Below are 16,286 nucleotides of genomic sequence, written 5' to 3'. Positions count from 1 at the left end.
GCAGACACAATCTGAGAGGAGAAGGACCAGTTACTTCCTAACTGTCTTGGGTGTGTGCATGCGGGAGAGGCGGGGTGGGTTCAGGAGGTGGGAGAGATAACTCTTGGTTCTCTTCACCTCTCCCTCTCGGAAATAATTCACTAGGTTTTTTTTTTTTCTATAAGAAGTTAGAATGTGAAACAGATAAGAGACCTATAGTCAATATTCTTTTAAACATTTCACAATGTTAGATACAACACACACAAAAATGTCAAATCTGCATAAAACATTATAAGCATATTGTGCCTTTTTTTTCATTCTGTTCACTCTGTCTCATTAATTTTAGTCAGTACAAGCTCTACAGACCTTGCATCTGGTTCTCTGCCCCCTTTCCCCCTTCTGTTTTCGGTTCCATCCCCAGATAGTAAAACCTTTCCTCAGAGCTCACCTCTCGTGCACAGGGCATGGACTAAATCAGGGTGGCCTGTGGAGGAGAGTTAAACAAAAAAGTAAGGATTAGTTCATCTTATTTTTCACTAATTTTATCAAAAGATGATCACAGTGGCTGAATATTGCTATGTGTTAGCCTTGGAGGTGAGAAAACAAACAAACAAACCCGGACCTCCTAATTTATGATCCTTCCTTCCTGTACTGGCTCTACTCCAAAGTAGCCATTTCTCAAGACCTGTGTGGAGTCCTTCAGAGGACTTGAAGGGGCCACAGACAGGGCATCTCTTGGTGGAGGCAGAGGAACTGCAAAAATGGTGCCTGCGAGCAGATCTGGAGGCCAGAGCACACTGAGAAGACGTAGCAATCGCTCCCTTTATTGAAACCAAGCAAGTTCTGCTGTTCTTTTCATGCCTACTTACTGCGCGCCCCTCCTGGCTGCCCCTGTGCCCTCCCGGATCCCATCTCCCTAAAGGAGTAGAAGCAAAGGGATGCTAGGAATGTGCTCCACCCACAAGACCACGACACGCCACCTCTAAATCGTAGCGTCTGAGTAGTAGGCAGCGGTCTGATGAGCACCCCACTCTGTCCGCAAGAGGCTCTTGGAATTACGAGGTAAGCTGCCCACGCGCACCCCTTTGCCCTGCCGCGTCCTCTTCCGCCCACGGAAAACGGCTGTGGGTCATTAAGACGCTTTTCAAGGCAACGCTAGCCCCGGGGCTCAGGTGAGACTCGGGAGAGGAAGCTCGCGGGTACCTCCTCCGCATGCCTTTATCATCTGCCAGCTCTCTTCTCCGGGAGCTCGGCCCTCCGCGGGCTGCGCGCACGGCACGGAAGGGCGCATCTTCAGCCGGGGCTCTGGCGGCGGAGACGCGCGAGGCGTGCTCGGGAGCCAGGAGCGAAAAGTTGGGCGCCTACTTGGAGCGGGGAAGAGCGAGCGAGCGCGCGACAGCCGAGGGGGAAGGCAGGGAGGGGGCGGGGAGGGGGGACTGCTTACATGAATTTCCAAGTGGTAGACCTGCCTCTGCGCTCTGCCCAATGAGATCCTTCAGGGGAGGCACCCGGCTCACTTTTCCACATCACTTCACAGTTACATTTGGCAGGCAGGCGGGCTCGCATGCCGGAGTGCTCAGCCCAGAATTAGTGGATTTATTCGGAATCTCCTTGCCTCCTCAAATCTCCTCCGCCGTCGCCGGTCTGTGCACAGACGGTCCCGCGCACCCTCCCGCTCTCTGCACTTCGGGCTGCGGACACCCAGAGCCCAGCGCGCCCGACCCGCGTCTCCACACCGAGCCCCGCAGCTCCGAGAGGCATGAACGGGATCCGGAGGCGCCTGCCCGGCGCGCAGGAACCGCTGGGTGCTCGCCGCTCTCAGGAGCCGACCCCGAGCACCTGCAGCCGTTTGTGAACCGGGAGGCTTGACATTCCCCAGCGCGGAACCCCTCAAGAGTAAGTGGTCCCCCTTTGCCCCCCGTTTTTCTCCAAGCCTCGAGGACCCAGAAACGACCGTTTCCTTTAAGAATCCCCATACCCCTTCGGACACCTCGCGCGTCTCTTCCCCCCGCCCCCCCCCTTGGTGGACGCGGGTTCCTAGCTCAGGCGTGGGGCTGAGCTGCGTCTTCTTTCTTGACCTGCACAGCCGACGGGGCCACCTCCGGGCTCTGCCTGAGGATTTGGCAAACTGCTCTTGACAGTAGATCCTGGGGAGTAGCAAGCAGGCTGTGCCTCTTTAGTTTTCCTGCCGGTCTCGCTCTCCGCGGTCGCCTGGCGATTTCGCCGCCTCGCCAGGCAGGCAGGCGACGCTGCAGCCGCGCGACTTCACTGCGGGGTCCGTGCGGTGAATGGGAAACACCCGCCGCTGGTGCTGAGGAGGGTGCGAGCCCGAGAGGAAAGGAGGCGACGGGGCCAGGGACACCCCTGAGGACAGGGAGGGCGACCCCCGCCTTGGGGCTGTGGGCCGCGACCCAGCAGCGAGAGCCTCAGCGCGACGCTTTCCCACAAGTGGCTGCTCCAGCTTGCGAGGCGTGGTGCCCGCTGCAAACTTGCTGGCTCTCGAGCCGCGCCGTGGCTCTGCAGTCGCCAAGACGCTGGCCCGAACCCAGGCAGGACCCCCCCACACACACCCCAAGCTGCGTCCTTAGCGAGCCCGCGAGGCTACACTCACGGAGGCCCTCTGAGCCGGGGACTCCGTACCATCTCTCTCAGCGCCCGCAGAGCGGGCAGCTGCGCTTTCTGGCATCTTCCTGCTCCCTCTCGGCGAGCACTTGGGGGGCGGGCCGCCCTCCTTGCCGGCAAAGAGGGCTCTCGCCTGGGTTCTGCCAGCGCGTAACAGGTTCATAAGGAACCTACTCCCCTTCTCCCAGGTTCCAGCCAAGGCCGGGAGACGGTGAAAACCTGCCGCCGCCAACGCCGATGCCAACAGGTATCCAGTTTCCTCCGCTTTCCCTCTCCAAGACCAAAGCTTTCCCCACCCAACCTGGCGGAAGCCTCAAAGTTTTGTTATGGTTGACCCTTCCCCGCAGGCGCTGAGCCGGCGGCTCGTGTAGGGCTAGGCGTTTGCCTTCTTAGCGAGCGGAGATGGCAGCTGTGTGCTTGGGTTGCTTAAATGTAGGAAATCAGACAACATTAATTGTTGATTGTTGCAAACGCACAACATTAGTGCGTAACGGAAAATCAGGCTGGCAGCTGCTCACTTCAGCTCCAGTTAAAGAACAGAGTTTATAACCAAGCAAGCGGCAGGGAGAAAAGGTCCTTGCAACTTTACCACGCCTTCCTGAAGATTCCACCAGAGTTTCCTCTTTAAGAGGCATGATCCGACAATCCCTTAGCGCGCCCAAGCTGCTAATCAGATCAGCCGGCTGCTTGCTTTCACTTGGGTTCACACCGTTTGCCGGCTGACAATGGGAAGGCGGGGGCTTCGGAGAAGGTCTGCGAGAGCACTGCCCTCTCGGGTCGGGTACCATCGCCGAGCAGAGAGGAGGGACCGGGGTCGGTTGGGGCCGTTGTGAAGCGCCTGTCCTCAACACAGTGCTCCCGACAGCCATCTCAATGGTTAACAACCCTCCCGGGGCTGTCACCTCCGGCTTCATTATGGGAGCTTTTCAACTGGAAAACTCTATGTGGGAAAGAGATATTTATGTAAGATTCGAGAGTGGGATTTTCCATCCATTCACCCTCGCCGCTGTACCTCACTGCATGCAAAATGAGCCCTGTCTTTCAGGCTAAACACAACTGAAATTTCTGCCCTGCTGTTGCCTTTCATCAGCTGCGTCCAGTTTTGCAGGGATTTTTATCAGGGGTGTGTGTGCGTGTTTGTGTGGTGTGTAACACACACACACGGAATTTTACCGAGAGGCCTGATACCTTTGAAGGATGTTCTCTAAGGGCTACATTTTTTTTCCCCTCTCAAAGGGAGTTCTACATAATTATCCCGTCCAGACATGTTTTCCACTTCCTTGAGCTCTGTGGCTGAAAGAAATTCTAGGTGTATCCCTCTTATTAAATAATAATACTCATAATAATATTCTGTAATTCTGCTTTAGCAGATTTGAAGCTCCCCATCACATAGTCATTTCATGCTGGAGCAGTTATAGGATTTTAAGCCACCTTTGATATATATATATATATATATATATATATATATATATATATATATATATGTATGTATTTTTTTTTCTGGACTCTGAAGAGGGCTTGGAGTTTGAGAAAATCTGTGAAAACAGAGAAGAGATTCTCCAGCAACTCCAGGGATTGCTTAGTTGAGGGCTGCTCAATGACAGTTCATCTTCCTCATTCCATTCCCCACACTACCCAAATGAGTGTCAGGGTATCCTGTGACCATCACAAATGGGCCATATATTTTAGAGACGCTGGCTAATGTTCTCTGAAATTTGTGCTATAATGCTGTCATTTAAACTTTTAATCTTTCTCCCCTGCAACCTGGATCTTGTGTTTCCAATTATTATTACTATTAAAAATCACTTCTGCTTTATAATCCACACAGTCTCCCCAAACTCTCCAGATTTCAGTTGGGTAAATCTCTCCATGCAAGCCTCTTACCATTTTTTTTGGCTGCATTTTTGGTAACTAGGATGCATTTTTTGAGTTCTTGAAGGTGTTACGAATTTTGCCAAACAATTTTATGGCTGCCCTCACTAGAATAGCAGCTCAATTTGCTTGCTTTACACATATCAACTCTAAAGGAAAGGAGGTCTTTAACCTGAAAGTAACTTTATTGGGGCATCAGGTAGAACTCTGGTCCAGGCAGTTCATCTATCGCAACCCGTTAGTTTAGTACTGAACACACTTTAGCCAATGGTGGTATGCTCAGTGTAAAAACAAACAACGCATAAAACATGCTCAGCAGGATGGAACAGAGCACGTGAGGCAGCGTTTGTAAAAGCTGTTGTGTGAGCATACTCATGATACAACATTTCCCTGTAAACTGTGCACAGAGTTCAGGTCCGATACACCTGGCTAGCAGGGAGCGTCGGATTTTGGAGCAAAGCAGGGAAACTCCAAAGAATGAAGGTATAAGGATTCTATTCAAGAAATTGTACTTCAGGCTTTTGCTCTCCAGGTTCCTCTCATTATTTATTGGCGAGGAGAAAGGAACGCTCGCAGATAGAAAAGTTAGAATCCATACTTCACCAACTGTTGAGAAAATCTTATAAGTAATAATGCTTTAAGAAAAAAAAAATCTTCATTTTCCTACTCAAGGTGGCACACCTCTGGCTTTATCAACATCCCAATTTGAGCAAGTTTTCCATGCAAAACCAGAAGCTTTTCAGGGATAAAATGACATTAAATTTTCTATTTCCAATCACACTTTTCTGGTCCATCAGCAAAGTTTTGTGTTTGACGAATCAAGGAGCAGGCATAATCAGAGTAGCCTTTTAATTATAGATGTAGTCTAAAATCTCAAGACTTTCTTTTGAAAATATTGTGCTCAGTGATGCTGTTGATGGTGGCTTCAGTTATTTTATATTGCTTACAAAGTTATTCAGAGAAGCAGGAAAAAGGCGCAGTTTTTTTCTTTGTTTTCAGCACTGTTGCATTCACAGCCAAAATGGACTAATTTTGCTTTTTAGTTTAGGAAAAGACTCCTAACTTTGGTGTATTATACAACACCCACAGTGTCCGAATTAAACCACGGCTGGTCTTCGTTGCTCTGTATTGTGTGTGGTCTACACTCACCCACAGATGTGAACACACATGCACACGGATATAAATAATTGACTTCTAGAAAACTTCAAAATGTGCCCAGACAACTAACTCATTTAATGGTTCAAGTCTGGGAGTTTTATCAAGTTCCCTTTGCCATTTCGTCTGCCTTAGGTTGTTTGTTTTGCCCTCCTGCCTTCTTAAATTTGTATATTGACCAGTGTCTTTAAAAACAAAAATGTTTGGGGTGCTGGAATTTTTTCACCAGAATCCCATAATTATATATGTGTGAAATAGAATAATATTTTGATGGAACAAAGCTGTCATCTGAATTAGTGGGGCTTAAGTAACCAAAGAGCTATTAGTCTTCTCTCATTTAATTCCCATAGAAAGTTGTGATGAGCAATATATTTCTGCTGAACTGTTGGTTCTTGCCTCTGGAACCCGCTTCAGATAGAACTATGAGGAGAAAATTAGTTGAAGCTGGCAACTTCAAAAGGTCAGAAAAGAAATAAGTTCAAGGGATGCCATTCAGCTGCTTCTCCCATATGCTGCCTCTAGCAAAATCTCCAGTGCCACTCCATGGCAAAGCACCAGGACCAGTACTGTTCCCTTTCTCTATTTTGCCCCAAGCTTTTATTTCCTGAGTTTTAAAGGTCATATGCTATTCCTTATCATAAATATCATCTACCTTTTTGCCTTCAGAAGTCTTGTTGTTTTTTAAGTTCTGTTAGTACGTAGAAACATATAGATGTGGTTTTCTGTATCTCTTTGGAAAGCCTCATAAAAGAGTAACACTTGTGTTCAGAACCTTCAAACTTCCCTACTCTCTCAGCCAAAGACATGCTGAAATGATGGTTAGTTGAGGGCTAAGCCCAGAGCTAGTGCTCAGTATACATTTGTTTAATGCATTGACAGTAAGCAAAGACAGCCCTCCCTCCCTTTACTAGGAGATTCTTAATAAAGGCTAAGGTGGGATAATATCCAAAGTCTGGTATTGTGACTGTCTACCTCGATTTTCTTTACAGAAATTGGAAAAATTTGCCTAAGTTGATCTTAAGATAGAACTTTTCTCTTTTTTTTAATCCATTTTTTCATATTCCACAAAGCATATTTTTCCTCCCTCAAAGTCCTTTGTTAAATGGTATGGGAACATAAAAGCATAATTCAGCTTTGTAAAAAGGAGAATGCCTCTAAGACCCAGACTTACATCAAGAAGGCTATTAAATTGTGTGGGATGCAAAGTTGTGTTTTATTGGGGAAAATACTCTAAATTATGGAAGTGTCACATGTGTAACTCAGTGTCCATACCTTCCCCTTGCTGGAGGTATATAAAATAACCGAGGGAAGAACTTTCCCTTCTTTGCTCCTTCTCTCTCTCTCTCTCCCTTTTTTGCCTCTCTTTAGTATATTTTATATTCGAATGGAACAGTTCATATTAACCTCATGTGAACTGCAAGTCTGAACACCTTAGAAGACAATTCTATACTCCTCGTGCTGAGTTACCAGCAGGATACCTGGCACTCACATGTACACACAGGAAAAGAATGTATTTTCCATGATAAAGTCTTTCTGTGGATGTATTTATTCATATTTTAAGCATGTTGAATATATTGCAAAGTAATAGTAAGTGGAATCTTATTCTATATATGTCATTAAGTGAGTGTTACTGTACATTCATGTTCTATTACATGTTATAACGTAACATTTTCCGTGCATTGCTTTTTAGATAGATTAATGCATAAAATATGATTATTTGATTCCTGATGTGACACAAATAACATAAAATAAGTAGATGAGGGAGTGGTAGAAATATCATAAGGGAATGATTTTCTTATGCATGCCAACTCATCTCCAGAATTTGATATAAAAATTACAAGGACACATTGCCTTCCTTATTTCTCTATTGCTATTTCAGCTTGACAAACAGAATTTAATTTTCTGTGTTCAGGTATTTCCATTTTCATATTGGGGATGCTCAAAAATATGAAAAAAAATAATTTGCACCTATTTTACTTAGAATGGTAAGACATACTTATGTTTGTCTTATTTTTGAATTTCACTAAAATATAGTAGGTAAAGATAGTGTACTTAGTATACTATGTAGGAGAGTATACTGAAGATAGTATACTTACAATCCATATAAGCACTTTAATTTCCATGACCTATGCATCCTGCTTTATTTCTCAATATTATTTTTGTCAGATGATTGCTTGCTATCATCTGTCTACCCATCCATCATCTGTGTCCGTAGTTCATGGTAATAGTGTCAGTGGGTGGTTTTTAAGCTACAAAGTCTTTGAAACATGAAAGAATGACAGTAAGGAGCACTGGTGAGGTGGTTACTATACAGTATAATCTAATTGGCAGAATCTTGACTTATCATGCTGGGATACTTGGATGTGTTTCAGTTTCAGTATTACAGACTCTGTAGCCTTGGTTATGTGATACAACTGATTTTAACCATTTCCACATTACATAAGCAAGAAGGGAGAGCTTCTGATTTTTAGCCATCATCAGTCATGCTAAAATTTGCTGAAATAAATGGAAAACATTTGTTGAATACTTTCGGGAGAAGACACTACCTGAACCCAGTCTCTGCTTAGCATTATCTTCACTCAGCAAATTTCTTAGTAGTGTTTAGAAATCATTTTGGCCTCATCTTTGAGTTAGTAGGGACTCCCTGCTTGGGCCATTCTCATAAAAAGGTTGATAATGAAATGTAACAGAATTTTTTTTTTTTTTTTTTTTTTTTTTGTAAAAGGACCTGGCCAATGAAATGTTTGTCACGGAGTGGTTAAAATTGGGTTGTAGTGCAATTGTATAGTATGATGTAGCAGGCCATGTTTTTCACTGAGTGGTTACCAAGTGAATAGGTTCCATGTGGATGTTTAATGCCTGTGCATTGTCCTCTCAGCAGAAAATAGTGAAGGCAATGCCATGTGTTCAATGGAAAGAGGAGACATGGTTGGCTTTTGGGAAGGGGCTAAAAATATTGCCCTTGTAGAAACTTAATAGAACTACTTGAAGTCATTAATTGTGTGTTAGCAATGGGTAGGGAAAACAGTTTATAAAATGTTTAATTCATACCCAACATGGTTCCTTTAATTTTTTTTTTAAAAGAAGAATTTGAAATTCTTTTATTTACCTATCTAAATAAAATGCTAGGATTTTCCCCAGTGATGTACACAGTAAAAAAAATTGAAATAAAGTATTTTTTTTAAAAAATTGAGTCTTTGTAAAGCACATGGAATATTCAATAAATGGTAGGTATTATTGCTACATTGTTAGTTTTATATACCTTATTTAATTTTTCCACAATCCGTCAAGTTAGAGAGTTTGAAACACAGAGCATCAGTTCCCTCATTGGCCACAATTGAGATACATTTCCCCATAGCTTATGAGTGATTGAACAGTGATTCAAACTACTTCTGACTACACTCAGTGTTTTCAACCCCTGTGTCTTGGAGCTTCCCTCGTTCAGCTCTCTTACTAATTGGCAAGGATAAGGTTGATTTCTGTTGGTTACTGTGATTTAAAGGGTCTTGGTTCACAACCTTGGGAGTTCCTGGAATGAACTCTGAAACTGGCCCCTGTACACAGAGGGCAAGGAGTGACCAAAGAAAGTCAGAACACTCTCGACTGGTAGGTGGCAGTTTTAATACGCAAGGGAACTCACATATGAGGCTTTCTCTCAGGTGCTCAAAAGATGAGTAGATCTCCACATCTCCCTGCTAAAATCTTAAGATTTTATTTTATTTTTTATTTTTATTTTTATTTTTAATTTTTTTTTAAGATTTTATTTATTTATTTGACAGAGAGAGACATAGTGAGAGAGAGAGAGCACAAGCAGGGGGAGTGGGAGAGGGAGAAGCAGGCTTCCCGCTGAGCAGGGAGCCCGATGTGGGGCTCGATCCCAGGACCCTGGGATCATGACCTGAGCCGAAGGCAGACGCTTAACGACTGAGCCACCCAGGTGCCCCAAGATTTTATTTTATTTTTTAAAGATTTTATTTATTTATCTGACAGAGCATGAGCAGGGGGAGAGGCAGAGGGAAAAGGAGAAGCAGACTCCGCACTGAGCAGGGAGCCCGATGTGGGGCTTGATCCCAGAACCCTGGGATCATGACCTGAGCCGAAGGTGGATGCTTAACTGACTGAGTCACCCAGGCACCCGAATCTTAAGATGTTATATAGAGGTCTCCATGGGGTTCAGTCATGTATTCAGTCCAGATGGTCTCAACAATACCTTATTCTCTCATGGCTGAGTTCTTGAAGTGACTCCAAGTGAGGGGACAGTGGGTAGAATGTAATTCTAAGGACAGGGGAGCAGATAAGAAGTCTTTGAACCCCTGGGCCAGTTCTCTGATCCACTGGTGGTCACATCCTCATAATGACCTCTTCCAATATCCTCTCCCAACAAAGGGTGAGCACATTGTTTTCACTCCTTCGGTCTCTGTTGAGTTTGAGCAGATGATTTAAAGAGAGCAGAGGATGTGGCTTTCAAATGGAGAAGGAGGGATTTAGATTAGTCCTGAAAAATCATTTTGGCACTACTGTGTCTGTAATCAACAAGGGATGCATGGGATTTCTGTTTATCTTTTTGAGATGATCTCACTACAGTTTTGCCTTAAGAGTCTGACAGAATAGAATCATATCTTCAAAATCTTAACTTCATGATTTCAAGAAAGTTTTTATGAATAAAGGCCTGGGTCTGTAACACTAGAAAAGTGGCCTTATTTTGGCCTTGTCTTCCTCGCAGACCTAGTCATCCCATGCTGAAATTTCCATAACAAATAGAACAGCTTCTATGTGAAGAACAAGTTCTGACCCCTTGGGAAAGCAGAAGGCGTTTATTTTTGCGAAGGTAACCAATAATTGTGGAAATTTAAAGAAAAAGAGTGGTGTGTCAGTAACAGAGCAGAATGGATTTGGCGGGTATTCTGGGTGGCAAAATAAGCAAATGATAAATGCTTTTGGATAGATAAATAGCTGGATTAAGGATATGGTATGATACCAAGGAAAAATGACGAGAGGGCTGTGGCCGATGGGGAGATGAATAGTGGTGTGTGTGTGTGTATAAAAACAACAACAAATCTAGAATCCTACTTTACCAAGGGAATTTGGTCAGGGAATTTTGAAGGTTTTAGGAAAGAGAATTCTCTTGAATTGTATTTGGACATATGCAAGAATCCTCCCTCTCTAAAACCCAAATATATCCCTGCCTGTTCTGTTCTAGTCATCCAGAGCTTGGCGTGAATTGCCTTGGGCCACACGCTGAATCTCTACCCCTCTGTATTCCTGAAACACCACTTTGAATTCAATGTGCATTTACCTGTTTTGAAGCAGCCTACTAATGGTTCTAAATTCAAGGTCAGAAACATTTTTAATAGAAACTCTCTAGTCCTGTGTGTCATTTTTGCTTCTATGAAATATTGTGGCCACTAAGCCCAGTGGATAATAAAAACATAATTTCCTGTCAACCACTGTAATCTGCTGGATTGAATCCTAAAGTGTCTGTAAAAGCCCATTTTTATTTTAGACTTCACCTATCGGTGTGTGGCTTACCATTTGGAACTTTAATCTACGTTATTTACAAAATCGATAGTGCAGTATATTTTTGCATAATGACTTAACATATCTGAGAATTGACCAAGTTCACCTTAAAAAAATGTTGGGGCCAGCAGAGTAAGATCCAGGCTGTGATTAGAACTATCTCTAAAATGTGTGTATGAATGAAAAGTCAGATTGCAAGTCTGTTACCCAAGAGAAGATATTTCCTTAGGGGAAAATTCTAAAGACTTTCTTGTAAGAATTCCAGAGAGACTGTAAAATCTCTTCATCTCACTATCTGGGTGTAAATCAATGCAGCAGCATTATAATAAAGTGGATTGCTTGGCCAGACATACATACTGTGGTTGGAAAATCTAAAAATAGATTTTTTTTTTAATCCAAGCTTTACAACCTTGCTCAATTTCTTCTTCCTTGCATAGAGTTAAGCAGTTTATGTACGGAGTTACTATTCACAATGTTTATTCTGATAACAGTGATGTAACATTTGGTTGCATCTCAAGAATTCCTATAAAGCTATTTTCTGATCATCAAAGAGGACATTAGCTCTGCCTGTGGCAGAGGGTGACAAGCAATATAAATAGTATGGTTCTTATTGTCGCAGTAGAATCTCATCTGTCTCCAAGTGAAGACTCTCCAAGTCACCCTTCGCTGAAGTGAAGGCCAAGTCTCACCACCCCCTGATAGCATGTATGTGCATGTGAACAGTTCAGTTAGTGGGACAGTTTTACCAATCCATGCATAAAGTACATATGGGTGCGTGTGCGCTGGGGGGGTATTATGACATCATACAAAATCCCTTCTATTCATTCCTACTACCCGTGCAGGGGTTCTCAAAGTCTGATATATGTATGTACTCGATCACAGTGATGGTGAGCAGTGCGTGAGCAGGGAGGAAATGACTTGGTACCACACCAGTAAACCCTTTGTTATTTTAAGGAAAAGGTCAGAGTTGGGAAATGATCTTATTTGCTCAAACCCCAGGCTTCTCAAACTATGATCCTCAAACCCATAGCATCTGCCCTCACAGGAGAGAGGATTAGAAATACAAAGTCACAGGCCCCACCCTCAATTTACTGGGTCATAATCTGCATTTTAGCAAGATTTCCAGGTGATTTATATGCATATTAAGGTTTGCGCAGCTCCCCCAGGGGGTGTCAGGGAGGGAACTCTTACTAGGGTTACCACAGCTGATTGTTAAATTTTCAGGAACTGCCAGAACTTGTTAGTGGCCACACTGAGAGCTTGAAATTGGAGGAAGTATTTACATTATGGAAATTGGAAATCAAGGATTCTTTTTTTCTTTTTGAGAGCCACTTAAATATTTAACATCATACCCTTGTGTCTAATTGTTGCTGGTCTTCCTTTTTAACAGAGAAATGACCTCAGGCTCTGACAGTATCTAGTTAAGTGCAAATAAAACATTATTTAAAATAACAGTCTCTCTGTGCTTCAGTTTGTGTATCCCTAAAATGGGAATGATGATAAAGTAATAATATTTACATTATGGTTATTTTGAAGAGTAATTGTAAATACATACATAGCTGTGTGTATTCATATAATGTGTATGTATATATATTAGTATGTAGTCTTTCTTGGTGATTTGCCGTATGCATAAGTATGTACGTGTGTGAGTTGATTTAATATTATCCAAATACTTCCTAAGTGTTCACTATTAATCTCTTTGTAATAAACAATATTGGTTTTCCATTTTAAAATAGACACTAAAAAAATAAGACTGTTTCAATAAAATTTAAGTAATAGTACAAGTGATTTGAGAATTTGGCAAAGTCTGAGGGAGGGTTATATGAGGGTGCTAGAAGTTCTGTGCAGGGGAGGGTAGTGGAAATGACCAGTATGGTTGAGGAAGGGTTTCGGTAGAGTTGGGATAACTTCTCCCCAGAGCTCTGCCACCATCTGCAGGACACTGACCAGAGCATTCCTACTTTCTCTGAAAAATGAGGAGTTGGGTTGGAATAGCACTCACCTGTCTCCCCATACCCTGTCCAAGGGATGGCACATATTTCTGTTCCCCCCAAGTCTTAGAGAAATCAAACGTGTTCTTCCCTCTTCATAGAGAACTGGCAGAGAAGAGGGTACCCTAATTGACAGGTACTCTGTGGAGACCATGAGTAGGATGAATTTGGTGGGTAGCGAGCAGATGCTCAGATCATGGATTAGAAGATCTAGTAAGTAATGATTTACAAACTGCCCGAGGTCCTGGATTAGTCGGTGGTCTTATTCTTGTTCATTGCTTGACTTAAATGCCCTTTCACACCTACCTGTTCCCCAGTTGGGTAATTCCTTCTCAACATTCAGATGCCACTTTCCTCCAGGAAGCCTTCTTTAATGCTGCCAAGGTGAGTGGCATACCCATCACTCTGTATTTCCCTAACCCTTCTCAGCCCGCATTTCACTAAATACTGTGTCTATTTCTTAGTCTGTACCAATTAAACTCTTTGTTTCCTGAAGAGAAGAGCATTGACCTGTTTGACCATCTCCAGTGCCTGACAGTCAGTATACACACGTCAAATATTTATATAATGAGAGAAGGGGTTATGTTAAGAAAGAGAATTTTAGAGTTAGATTACCTAGATTCAAATAATGGTCTGCTGCTTACTGGAGGTGGTTTTGTTTTTTTGGGCAAGTCCTTTAATAATTCTGCGCCTCAGTTTTGGACAAAACAGTGGGAGGCATAGTAAGCCTTATCTAACTGTAAGATATTGTGTTAATAGGTACTATTTTTGGCTATGCATATATTCCTTTATTAATGCATCCTTTCTAACTACAAAATCTATGTCACTGTATACAATTATTTGTATAGTTGAGTTTGTTACCACTTTTCACCTGATTCTGGTTAAGTTCAGGTAGAGTACGCCTCATGTCACATTCTGTCCTGAGTGCCACTTGGTGGCTTCCATCAAGGAAATGTCTATTATGTGTTTAAAATGGGATTAAATGTTCATATCCCAGAATCATTAACAGAGCAGATGCCAGAATATACTTTCAGAGTATTTGGCACAATTTAAAAATAACTATATGTTCTAGCCTTTCCTAATTGCTTTAACAAGATTATCTCTTCATCCTCAAGATAAACCAGTTAGGTATTATAGTTGTTGTTGCTGTTACTGTTGGTAGTTGGACCCCAGGTATAAAACTGGTAAGTGCAGCTCTTTAACTAGAATTCAATCCCCAGGCAGGCTGATGCTGGAGGAAACTCAAAACCCACTCAGGCTTCTTGTCTTTGTAGCACTCAGTCCAAGAGAAGGGCATGTAAGGCTTTTGAGCATTCAGGGATGGCCTGTCATATAGAAGGTGAATTTGGAGAGAGCATACCCTTTTTCTTGAAAAGTGTTTATTTTTTAATTAAAAAAAAATTTTTTTTTAAGATTTATTTATTTATTTATTTATTTATTTATTTGAGACAGAGAATGAGAGAGAGAGAGCACATGAGAGGGGGGAGGGTCAGAGGCAGAAGCAGGCTCCCTGCCGAGCAGGGAGCCCGATGCGGGACTCGATCCCGGGACTCCAGGATCATGACCTGAGCCGAAGGCAGTCGCTTAACCAACTGAGCCACCCAGGCGCCCCTAAAATTTTTTTTAAAGATTTTAATTTATTTATTTGACAGAGAGAGACACAGCGAGAGAGAGAGCATAAGCAGGGGGAGTGGGAGAGGGAGAAGCAGGCTTCCCGCGGAGCAGGGAGCCCGATGCGGGGCTCCATCCCAGGACCCTGGGATCACGACCTGAGCCAAAGGCAGACGCTTAACGACTGAGCCACCCAGGCGCCCCTTCTTGAGAAGTCTTTAGACTGAGGCTACATGGACAGGATAAGGCTCTCCTTCCTCCCCAGCACCACCTACACCCTCCCACATCCCACCTTCTGGAAGGTTTTGGAGTGCCTCATGTCACTCTTGTACCTTGCACACTGCTTCTGTAGAGGTCACACAGCTGAACCCTCTGCTCTTTCATTTGACCTTTTTACCAAAGTCTCTCAAGGGCAGGGACCATGTCAACAACACCTTCACGGTCTGACTTAGGAAAACCACAGGAACCCCAGTTCAGTGAGTGCTTCCCATGGGTTCCTGCTGCTTTATAGGAGTGTTGATTCTGACTCACCGTCCTGCCTGGAGGAATTATTATTGCCATTTTGCAGAAGAGAAAACTGAAGCTCAGAGAACTTAAGTATCCCATCCACCATGACAGAGACAGCAAGTGGGGTGAGCTGGAATTCAAACCCAGGCTCATGTGCCTCCCCAGCAGAGTCTGCAGCATACTACGGTGCTCCCTCAGCACCATCCCGACCCCCTGTCTAGGAGAGGGGAGGGTAGATGATGGCCGCGCTGTGAATGCTGGTTAAATAAGTAAGTGGTTTGGCAATTCAGAAAGATATTAATACTTGGAGATACTTTTGTTGAGAATTTTCAAATTTTGTTTTGTTTTGTTTTAAAGATTTTATTTATTTATTTGACACAGAGAAAGCACAAGTAGGCAGAGAGGCAGGCAGAGAGAGAGGGAGAAGCAGGCTCTCTACTGAGCAGGGAGCCCGACGTGGGGCTCGATCCCAGGACCCAGGGATCATGACCTGAGCCGAAGGCAGCCGCTTAACCGACTGAGCCACCCAGGCGCCCCTAAAATTTTTTTTAAAGATTTTAATTTATTTATTTGACAGAGAGAGACACAGCGAGAGAGAGAGCATAAGCAGGGGGAGTGGGAGAGGGAGAAGCAGGCTTCCCACAGAGCAGGGAGCCCGATGCGGGACTCGATCCCAGGACTCCAGGATCATGACCTGAGCCAAAGGCAGCCGCCTAACCGACTGAGCCACCCAGGCGCTCCTCAAATTTTTTTTTTTTTTTAAAGATTTTATTTATTTATTTGAGACAGAATGAGAGAGAGAGAGAGAGAGCACATGAGAGGGGGGAGGGTCAGAGGGAGAAGCAGGCTCCCCGCCGAGCAGGGAGCCCGATGCCGGACTCGATGCGGGAGTCGATCCCGGGACTCCAGGATCATGACCTGAGCCGAAGGCAGCCGCCTAACCGACTGAGCCACCCAGGCGCTCCTCAAATTTTTTTTTTTTAAAGATTTTATTTATTTATTTGAGACAGAATGAGAGAGAGAGAGAGAGAG

The 16,286-nt window shown here is 43.8% G+C and overlaps 1 protein-coding gene across 1 annotated transcript in view; it reads left to right on the top strand.

The window, feature by feature from the left end:
- Positions 1 to 1,754: 1,754 nt before the first annotated feature.
- Positions 1,755 to 16,286, top strand: part of CDH8 (cadherin 8) — a 366,803-nt gene continuing 352,271 nt past the window's right edge. The window contains exon 1 of the mRNA XM_021704193.1: positions 1,755 to 1,875. The gene's annotated coding sequence lies outside the window, so the exon portion shown is untranslated. The remainder of the gene's footprint in view (positions 1,876 to 16,286) is intronic.

The sequence above is a fragment of the Neomonachus schauinslandi genome, chromosome 16 (genome assembly GCF_002201575.2).
Source record: "Neomonachus schauinslandi chromosome 16, ASM220157v2, whole genome shotgun sequence".
Taxonomy (NCBI): domain Eukaryota; kingdom Metazoa; phylum Chordata; class Mammalia; order Carnivora; family Phocidae; genus Neomonachus; species Neomonachus schauinslandi.
The sequence above is the reverse complement of the archived record's forward strand: the minus strand, read 5'-3'. Positions and strand labels throughout refer to the sequence as shown.